We start from the raw sequence: 10,026 nt of genomic DNA, 5'->3' as shown, positions 1-10,026 counted from the left end.
CGGCGGGAAGATCGCCGGGCGCGCGCCGCCTTAGGCGGCGGCTCTGAGGAGAACCGCGCTTCTTCCTTCCCCTCAGCGCTACCGCCGGCTTCTCCGCGGGGTCTCCCCGCCGTGTCGTCCCCCCCCCCCGCCGCCGCCGCCGTCCTTCTCCGGCGACCGGCTGTTTTCCCCCTGCCGGGAGAAGGGGCGGGAACGGCTCGCTGGAGGGCGGTGGTTCAAGGCCGGGCGTAGTGCCTGTGGTGAGGAGCGGGGGGGGGAGAGGCGGTTAAGGAGATCCCTGTAACCTGCTGCGATCCCTGTGACCTGCTGTGACACCTGCCACCGGGTCCGTCCCCGCCGCTGCTCCTCAGGCACGCCGTGAGCTCGCCACCTGCTTTAGCTTCAGTTCGTTGAAGCGGCTGCCGGGCAAAGAAGACTTGCAGGAGTTTTCTCTCAGGGGAACCGAGCTGCTGCGATCGCCAGCCGAGTGCAGAACTTCACGTGATACGTTAGCTATCGGGCTTCGGAAGAAATCCAACTGGGAAATCGGCAGCTAATCTGTTAGCGTAACTGCTGCCGTTGTGGTGACTTATGTATTAAAAACAAACAACAAAAAAATCGGATCGCTTCGATAGTAGTGCAAAATTTGAAAGGTGCATAGTCCTATTGAGCTCACTTCAGAAATTTCACATTGTGTCCCTGCTGAGGAAGTAGGACTGAGTTTAAGACTGCACCGCCTGTAAACAAGCGACTTAAATCTTCATGTGCTCACACGCGGCATGCTGGGAACATAACGCTGCTATAAACTTTCCTGTATTTTACGATGGGAACGGTTTAATACTTAGATCTGACTATGTATCTTATGCTTTTGAGCACTCTGTTACAGTATCAGACATAAGAATTGAAATGTGAATATTTTAATTTGCTCATCAATCACGGATATGAAACAGGATTGTTAGTGTTTGCACCCACTCCTCTTTATGTTCCAAAAAGAGGTTTAAATTGCAGTTGAGGAAGGGCATTTCCTCTCTTTGGGTTTGTTCCATCACAAAATATGGTGGCTGTCATTCAATCAAGCACCCACCCAGGAGAAGCCCTATGCTTCCAACTGAGGAATTGCTGTGGTGTAACAAAGTAATTAACACAAGGGAGAAGCTTAGCTTGGGGAATTTACCTTGTAGTGCGAGTAGTGATACAAGGTGGCTATCATCTGCAGTTCATGATACTTTAGATCTGAAAGTATTTGGTTCATGGTGTTGTATACACTTTACCTTTCCAGTTAGATGGGGCTGAACAGTGGGTGGAAATGTCTTCCTTCCATTGATCACATACGCATACAAAGCAAATATTCATATACCAATGTGGATTGACTACTTTCACGTTTAAGCCCAAATAGAACAAATTAGATGGTTCTATTTATTTTCCAGCATATCTTACCCAAAGTTTTTCCCACAGCATGGGTATCACATGACAAGTGTTTTGGAAATGCTTGAAGGAATTGAATTCCTCTCCAAATTTGACACTAATAATTTAAAGTATAGATAGTATGTTTCACTTTGAAAAGCATCTAGGTGCCCTGGGTGCCTTTGCCCCACCTTTAAGAACTTACATCTTATCCAGATATGAAACCAGTTGCAGACTGACACAGAATGCTTCAGAAAGGCAGCAGCAGAGAGATTCTTCAGCTATCGTACTGATGTGAAAAATAACCTCAATTCCTATCAAGTCTAACATGTTTTAAAGCAGTGTAAGGGGGAACTGGGTCTGGGAAATTTTAACCAAAGTTAACAGTGGAAATACAATCTAAAAAGTGGGTGCAGGTACCATCGAACATCCCCACAGACAATAATGGTGCTATACTCCAGGCCTGAAGCTTGTTTTCTGATGCTGCTGCTTGGAGGAGTGCAGCTGCCATTTTCAACTCATTATACTGTTCAGAATATGCAATACAGTTGGCGCTCACTTTTCTTGTGAGCGACCCTTAGGAGTGGAAGGAATGAAACCTTTTGAGCTTGAAGTCAGTTTACACCTTTCAATCTAAGTACCTGGGTTGTTAAGTCTGGTTTTAATGCATTAAGTGTAGCATGAAAATGCAACTTCAATATGGTATGAAGTAGTAAGTCACTAGTTACACTCCCAGTTCAGCTTTGGTCATAAATGGATGGGGTAACTGGCTTTACGTTGGATCTGTGTTTTTTGTCTTTTTGTTGTCAGGCAAAACTGGCATAGAAGCATAAAGACAGCAGACACTCAGCACTGTGAGATTGGCTACTTGTTCAAAGTCCAATACAGTGGTTGCGGAGCCGGAGCCACAGATTAACATTACTTACATTTCATATTTGCAGTCCATTTATGTTTTGAAAGTTATTTCCCTAACTATAGAAATATATATTATCTTTCATGAATGATTTTCTCTGTTACATTGTTACAAGGATCTAACTCCCTAGTGTGGACACTGGTCTCTTTTACTGGCTTACCTTTAGCTGTTTCCAAGGTGACAAAAGCTAAAAAAGCATTGTATAACACTTCAGTGTCACTCTATTTCAGAGCAGTAGACTTCTCTGGCAAGTCAAGTCCATAAAAAATCCTTGGCAGAAAACTGTCCTTTATTCCCTGGTTCTACACTTTTCATCGTCGTTCCTTGGGAACAACAGGCGTTCTCCAGACAAGGTGAAGACAGGGCAAGTAATACGAGAGAGTGCCAAAATGTGCACATACGTAATGATTAACACTGGAACCTGCAACCACAGTCAGACCTTAATACAGCTGAGGATCTGCACCGTTGTTGTTTGTTTTGTTTGAAGGAAAGAAAGCTTGCATTTTGTGTAGCGGAAGGCATCAGTCAAAGAGGATAAGGGAATGAGTTCATTATGAACAAGCTCAAAAGATCTACTGTTTTTATATAGAAAAAAAAACCCACAAACCCCCCAAAATATGAGGTGGTCCATATGCCTATTAAACAGTTTTGTGTCTTAAAGGTTGGAGTACAAAGCTGTTGTTTTGCCTTGCCTTCTGTGAAGCATTCCAGTACTTAAATGTTTATCCCTAACAGCAAGTTCTGGTTTTCTAAGACCAGAATACCTGCCTCTACCTGAGGAACGGGTAGTCACATTTTACCCCTTGTCAGTATAAATGGTGACAGAAGGAAAGTTTAGGAAAAAGTGCAAATGGTGTGAGACAATGGCCATTTTCAGTGGTTGAAAAACTGCTGTAAGCTTGCCTAAAAATGTGAAATATGCTGAAAGCAGAAGCCAGAAATCCTTCCTTTGTAGGACCCTCCCAAATGTCTGGAATTTGTTAGCTTTCCTGAGCGTGAGAAAGAGATTTTCAGTCATACAGTCGTCTTTGACATGAAAGCACTGAATGCCTTCTAAACTTTCTCAGATTTCTAGCTTTGAGTTTCCCCAAGTTTATGATTCCTAACCTCTAATGCCATCCATAAAAAAGAGACAGGTAGTTTATGTTGCACTACACTGAAGAAATGAATTTTCTACATCTGTGTGCTCAAAAAAGTATCTTAAATTCAGTGGAAGGTTTGGATCACATTTAATCCGTAATGAAGTATAGATGTGTAATTTGCATTCACATGTGACATTTGCCTCATAATACATAATAACATTGTGAAGGCTATAAATCCATTCATGGCAAAGGCATATAAGGAAGTGTTACAGACATGCTCTTGTCGTAGACTGAGCTGATATGGAAATCTTAGCTAAAGGAAATGTAAAAAAAATATATGAAACATTAATTCAGTCTTGGTGCACAGCGAGTTTCACAATGAAAATAATACTCCCTCTGAGAAAGGCAATAGAAACCGGAAAGGATTACTATAAATAAAATAAGCAGTTGCCCAGCTGTTATGGCACAGTGTAACTATAGTTTCTAGAATCACTCATTTCTCCTCCACGTTCTTGATTAGTTTAGAAAAATTAGGTGGCTTTTTAGTAACTCTAGCTTTCTTACCAGAAGCATCTCTTTTTAAGCATAATCTAAGTAGAAACAGCAAAGCAATAAGAAAAAAGCATGCCTTATTATAACGGAGCATATCGCTTCTAGCGCAATTCCCTTATAGAAAGAGATCCATCTCCTGCTGAATTTGACAGTGGACGTAGTTTTACTGGGGGACCGGCCAGGCGACTGCACTCTCACTGGCACCCGCTGGGGAATGCTGCTGTGTCTGTGTCGCCGGTAAACATGGTAGACGAGAGGGGTGGTTGCCCTCGTTGTGAATACAGGGGTGCCCAGTGCTGTGGGTGGTCTGTACGACTGTCCCCAGGCAGGGAAAGAAATGTGTACAGCTGCGTGGTGTAACTGTTTTAAAACGTCTTACCGCTGACATTGTGAGAGACAAAGGCCTGTACCAACAAGGATTGAAAACAGAAGTATCAGCTCCTGCTTAAGTACACTGACAGAAGTGATATGAGAAGGACAGTTTACAGGGCAGTTTCCCACACCGAATCATTTCCAAACAAGAATTATTTGGATATCTAATTTTATCATATATGGACAGAGATAGTGCAGAAGCTATATTTACCATGTATAGGCTATTACATCAGCTCCAAGATTTTTAAACCTTATGTGGACTTAAGTTATTGCCTATATTTAGCTAGTAACAAATTTATAAGAAAAAACATCTGTGTTAAGAGATCAATCAGGTTACAAATGAAGTATTTAAAAGTTAGACAGGGACAAAAGCACAGAAGCACGCATACTGTAGAAACACTGGTGAGGGACAAATACCTACCAGCATACTTGAGTGCCTCAGAATTAATGGAGTCAACTCGACAAAACAGCTGCTGTGAGATTAAAGTGAATTATTATCCCCAGTTGTCCTGGTTTCAGCTGGGATAGAGTTAATTTTCCTCCTAGTAGCTGGTACAGTGCTGTGTCTTGGGTTCAATCTGAGGAGAATGTTGATAACACACTGATGTTTTCAGTTGTTGCTGAGTAGTGTTTGTACCAAGTCAAGGATTTTTCAGCTTCTCATGCCCAGCCAGTGAGACGGCTGGAGAGGCACAAGGAGTTGGGAGGGGACACAGCCAGGACAGCTGACCTAAACTGGCCAAAGGGGTATTCCAGTCCATGGGATGTCATGCCCAGTACATAAACTGGGGGGAGTTGGCCTGGGGAGGTGAATTGCAGCTTCGGAACTAACTGGGCATCGGTCGTCGGGTGGTGAGCAATTGCATTGTGCATCACTTGCTTTGTATATTCCAATACTTTTATTATTGTCATTTTATTATTGTTATTGTTACCATTATTACTTTCTTCCTTTCTGTCCTATGAAACCGTTCTTATCTCAACCCACGAGTTTCACTTTTTTCCCCAGATTCTCTCCCCCATCCCACTGAGTGCGGGGGAGTGAGCGAGTGGCTGCGTGGGGCTGAGTTGCTGGCTGGGGTTAAACCACAACACCATTTTACCAATAGGAAAAATTGAGAGCAAGAGTTTGCACGTAGCTAAGGCGCATTTAATTCTTTCATTCAGTTTTGAAACATCACAAATTACTTTGATTTAGGGATTGTAGGCTCTCTCTCCAAAGAACAGCTAACAAACAATTGAACCAAACCATTGGTAGTTGCGGTTGCTGTTGAACAGGATGATCCTGCTCTCTATTCTGTCCCAGGCCATGCACTCCTGACGCTCTCCTTGTGTTGGATCTAGTAGTTGCGCCACCAGATCCGCACGCTGAGCCAGCAGCTGCTGCTGCACAATTGCAAGATGTGATCCAAGTGGAACAGGGCAAACACGCAGGCGGGGATGGACAGGGCAGAGCGAGGGCGACTGTTTTGTGACAGTCTGCACTCACGTTACGTTAGGTGTATCAGTGTGAAATGAAACTGCACCCTGAAAACTTCCACTCCTATTAATAGATCTTCTGTATTGTGATTAGATGAACCCCTTACTGCAAGCCAGAGATATCATCTGGCAGCAACGCAGAATGCCTAGAGCAGCGCACCTGCTTTGGCAGCAGTACAGGAATACAAGCAGATTGCCACCACTTCTTCCATCCAGCTCTCTGATGGATAATCAAACCGAGTCTGAGGTATTTTGTGGGACCAGGGAAACATCTAACAGATTATGCATCCAACAAAAAATGCACCCATCTAACAGATTATGCATTAAAAAAAAAAAAAAAAAAAAAAAGGACTAACGATGTAAATGCAAGTCCTGTCAGCAGAGCGCGTGAGGCAGTCCTCCTCTTCTATTCAGACCTGGTAAAATCTGAGTCAGCTGAAATACTGTGACCAGTTCTGGGCACTTAAAAATGCACCTTAATTGGAAAGACTCCAGAAGCAAGCGATGCAAATAATCAGAGGCCCAGCAAACATGGTCTGTTACCCTAGAACAGCTATGGAGAGGCATAACGAATTTCAAAAACATAAGGAGTAGCTATAAAAAGGAAGGGAATAAACTGTTCTCCAGTGCAATAGCACGAGGGCTGGATTTAAGTTAGACCAAAAGAGTCATCAGGGTTAAACTGCACGTAGTCGCTTCGTAACAGTAAGGATAGCAAAGCACTGGAACGGAAGACTTAAGGAAGATGCAGAATTTCTGTATTTGAAAGGTTTTAAGGGTATTTATCTTAAAAAAAACCCCACATTATTTGATGACTTTGCTGAGTCTGGTTTCTAATACTTCTGTATTCTCTTCATTTTCTGCCATGGTTTACAACAGTAATAATCAATTCTTACAAACTTAGTATTGTATCTCTGGCACGTTTCTCTCTGTCCCTCAAATTCAGGCCCTTGGCAAACTATTCTGTTTCCCTCCTAATTAAATTTCATTAAGTGTCAAACATTCCAGTCCCTCCAAATCACTAAAGTATTACTTCTAGGACTCGGTCTCTCATATCTAGATCAAATCTAAATACTTTCTGTGCTTTTGTGGCACCTCAGTGTGCAGAAACGTCTACTCTGAGAAAACTTGTCTGTTCCACACCCTCTGAAGCACTTCTCCTCTCCCCCCCATCAGGTTTGTGTTTGCATCCGCCCGAGCTCTTGGCTGGTCCGGACCACTTGTGTCCCTGCCTTGACTTCCACTCCTTCTCATGTGAATTTCTGTGCTGAAAACAGGGTCTCCCTGCCATTCTGGGGGCCTCTGTCCCATTTAAAATTTACAGTTACCTTCCTATACATCTTTCTGACTTTTTCTGGTCATTTCCACACAGTGGGTTGTCTTTGTGGAACTTAAAGTAGATCTTTGACACGTCCTTGCCTTTTAAGCGTGATATTAGAAGCTCCCGTATGCACATGCCTATTTTACCCAAGGGGATCTCTACGGTGACACGGGTACACCAGTACTCCAGTGACACTGGTACACCAGTATTCCCGTGCCATTGCTCCCATCTAGCTCCGCGCACCCTTCTTTCCCACCCGGGTCCCAGGCCTCCCGCCTCCAGTGCCAACAGCGGGGAAGGAAAGCAGTGTCCTCATTTCCTTTCCCCTCGAGGCACTGTTTCACCCCGGTACTTCCCTCAAACTGGTGCTCTTGAAATCTGAAAGCCAGACGCTCTCCAAACACCTCTTTCTCACGTTTCTCTCCGCAGGCTGCCGCATCGGTGACCGTCCTTGTTTTATACTTCTTGTTCTGACTGTCCTTGTTTTATACTTCTGTTTTCCCTCTCAGGTTCAAGCAAAAAGAGGACACCCTAAGCTTCAGAGGAAAAAAGAAGAAAAATTAACGTCCCTCTGTGACGAAGCCGGTAGAGGTAAGGAAAACGAAAGGGAAAGGAAAAGAACAAAAAAAAACCCAAAAACCAAGTGACCCCGACGTGATTCGAACACGCAGCCTTCTGATCTGGAGTCAGACGCGCTACCGTTGCGCCACGAGGTCCTGCTGGGCACCCGCACGCAGAGTGTTAGAACTCGCCCACCACAGGCCGCCGCCCCCCGCCCCGGGGCGACACGGCCGGGGGGGACGGGGGCGATGAGGACCCTTCTCACCCGGTAAGGCAACCGCGCCGACTGACACCGACCCCGCGCCCGCCCCTCTCCTCCGCCGCTGCTTCGTTGCCCGCCTTCCTGCGCCACTACGTTGTCTCTCCCCACCCACACCCCACACCCCCCGCCACCGGCCCCTGGCACCGAGGGCCCCCCCAACCCGCCGTGGTGCCGAGCTCGCCTCCCGCGACGTGACCGCCCTCCGCAGGCCCGTGGGTCCCGGTTCCCGCTGTCCGGAGGCGCCGCTGCTGCCCGAACCGCTCCGGTCCCGCCGGGGCGCTGCCTTGCGGATAAAGCCAGCCCCGCGAGATTTTCCGACAGCGGCAGCTCCTCGTTAGTATAGTGGTGAGTATCCCCGCCTGTCACGCGGGAGACCGGGGTTCGATTCCCCGACGGGGAGGCCACACGGAGTATTTTTATCCTGCGGGATAGGGCGCGGCGCCCCGCGGTTATTTTGGTTCCCGGTGGGAGTGGGGGGGGGGGGGACGCTGGCGGTCGGGAGTGGGTCTAGCTGGCGCCGAGCAAACAAAAAAAACAAGCGAGCGCATGTCTCCCCGTCGGGGAATCGAACCCCGGTCTCCCGCGTGACAGGCGGGGATACTCACCACTATACTAACGAGGAACCCGCGGCGCGCCCCCGGAGCGCGTCCCCGCAGCCGCTCCGGGGGAAGTGGCCCCGCATCCCGCCTTCCCTATCCCGCCTTCCCTCTTTTTTACTGGGCTCGGGGGGGGGCTCGGCTGGGCAGGAGGGGTCGGGCGAGCCGAGTGCGGGATGTGCGAAAGGCGAAGGGGCGGCCGGTGTCCTTCCTTACAGCTTGTCCGGCACGGGGGTGCGGTGGGAGGAGGAAGGACTTCCTAAGCGTAGCTTGTGTTTGCGTGGATTCTTTCGGACCTGGCGTGGGGAGGGAGAGGCGTTGTGCCTGCCCCGCACACTCACACGCGTGGGTTTTGTCTTCTTGCTCCTCCCAGCCGTCGGGGAGCTGCGGGCGCGGATGGCCGAGGGGGGCAGCGCAAGGAGGCGGTGAGGAGCAACGCGGAGGCTCGGGTGTCTTCGCGTTTGGGTTTTTGCATCTCGTTCACGCAGACGAGTTTCTTTTGACGGGAACCCGAGAAGCCCTGGAGTCAGCAGTCCTTGGGGTGAAGGGGCTGGAGCACCTGCTTCTTACCTACCTAAAATGGGAACGAGAGAAATGGAAACCAATTACTTGGGGATTGGAGAGTAAAAGGCAGAAGGACACGTACTGACCATATGGTTTGATACCGACTCCGTCAGCAGTAACGTGGTTGTAAGTTTCATATCACAGTGACATTAGACTGGAAACTATTTAATTTGCTAGCTTGTTAGATGAAGAATTAACACCGTATAATAAACAAGCGATTGGAACAACCGGTCTTCTCTTTTGATGGCCTCTGCTACTGCTAATATTTCTTTGGATAAAAGGTCCCCAGCTTAGCTTTTTCAGACAAGCATAGCTAAAGAACAAACAGCAATCACAGCAATCTATACGTAGACATCTAAATATAAGTGACCCATAAATGAAGCATTTCTAAAAATTGCTCTACTCGTTTAAGCATTTGAGTAGAAATGTGTGTTTCTCGGGGGATGCAACAGATTCAACTTTTGTCTTGACAAGTGAAAAATAACAACTAAAGTCTCATAATAATTTCATTACTTCATTACTAATGAGATGAACTGGTAGGGCTGTGATCAGGTGATAGGCTTTAAACCTCCAAGAGCAGGATCAAAACCAGTATTGCTAGGCTGGTCCAACCTTGCTGGGCAGGTTCAAATTTTATTCAAAAGATGTTGATGGGTTAACTTTAAGCCTGGAGGCTTCCTGGTGGATCAAACATTGCCTGTTTGCATTTTGTGGGACCACTCACCCTCGGCTAGTTTCAACCTTTTCGCTAGTCCCTTCTCAGTTCCTTTTGTTCCTTGATCCCTGCGGCCACGTAGCTGGGATGTGACCATTGGTGTAAGTGGTGGTGCTTGCTGCAGTCCCACCTCCCTTAGCTACTGCTCTTTACCTGAGAGCTGATTTTGCCTCAGGTTCCTGCACAGACCTCTCCTTGGGCTGTCTTCTCTTGGAAGAGGACTTCTGCT

The 10,026-nt window shown here is 46.8% G+C and overlaps 1 long non-coding RNA gene and 3 other non-coding genes across 4 annotated transcripts; 1 reads left to right on the top strand and 3 right to left on the bottom strand.

Annotated features, from left to right (window-relative positions):
* Nucleotides 1-3,509: 3,509 nt before the first annotated feature.
* LOC126034573 (uncharacterized) lies at nucleotides 3,510-7,949 on the bottom strand. Its single transcript, XR_007504653.1, has 2 exons — nucleotides 4,724-7,949; nucleotides 3,510-4,334 (listed from the first exon to the last, which is right to left on the bottom strand). It is a non-coding gene; the product is annotated as an uncharacterized LOC126034573 (long non-coding RNA).
* TRNAW-CCA (transfer RNA tryptophan (anticodon CCA)) lies at nucleotides 7,744-7,815 on the bottom strand. Its single transcript has one exon. It is a non-coding gene; the product is annotated as a tRNA-Trp (tRNA).
* A 301-nt stretch (nucleotides 7,950-8,250) lies between the features above and the next one.
* TRNAD-GUC (transfer RNA aspartic acid (anticodon GUC)) lies at nucleotides 8,251-8,322 on the top strand. Its single transcript has one exon. It is a non-coding gene; the product is annotated as a tRNA-Asp (tRNA).
* Nucleotides 8,323-8,472: 150 nt separating this feature from the next.
* TRNAD-GUC (transfer RNA aspartic acid (anticodon GUC)) lies at nucleotides 8,473-8,544 on the bottom strand. The gene has a single exon. It is a non-coding gene; the product is annotated as a tRNA-Asp (tRNA).
* Between the last annotated feature and the right edge of the window lie 1,482 nt (nucleotides 8,545-10,026).

Source organism: Accipiter gentilis, chromosome 34 (genome assembly GCF_929443795.1).
Source record: "Accipiter gentilis chromosome 34, bAccGen1.1, whole genome shotgun sequence".
Lineage (NCBI taxonomy): Eukaryota > Metazoa > Chordata > Aves > Accipitriformes > Accipitridae > Astur > Astur gentilis.
This window is presented reverse-complemented; position numbering and strand designations above follow the sequence as displayed.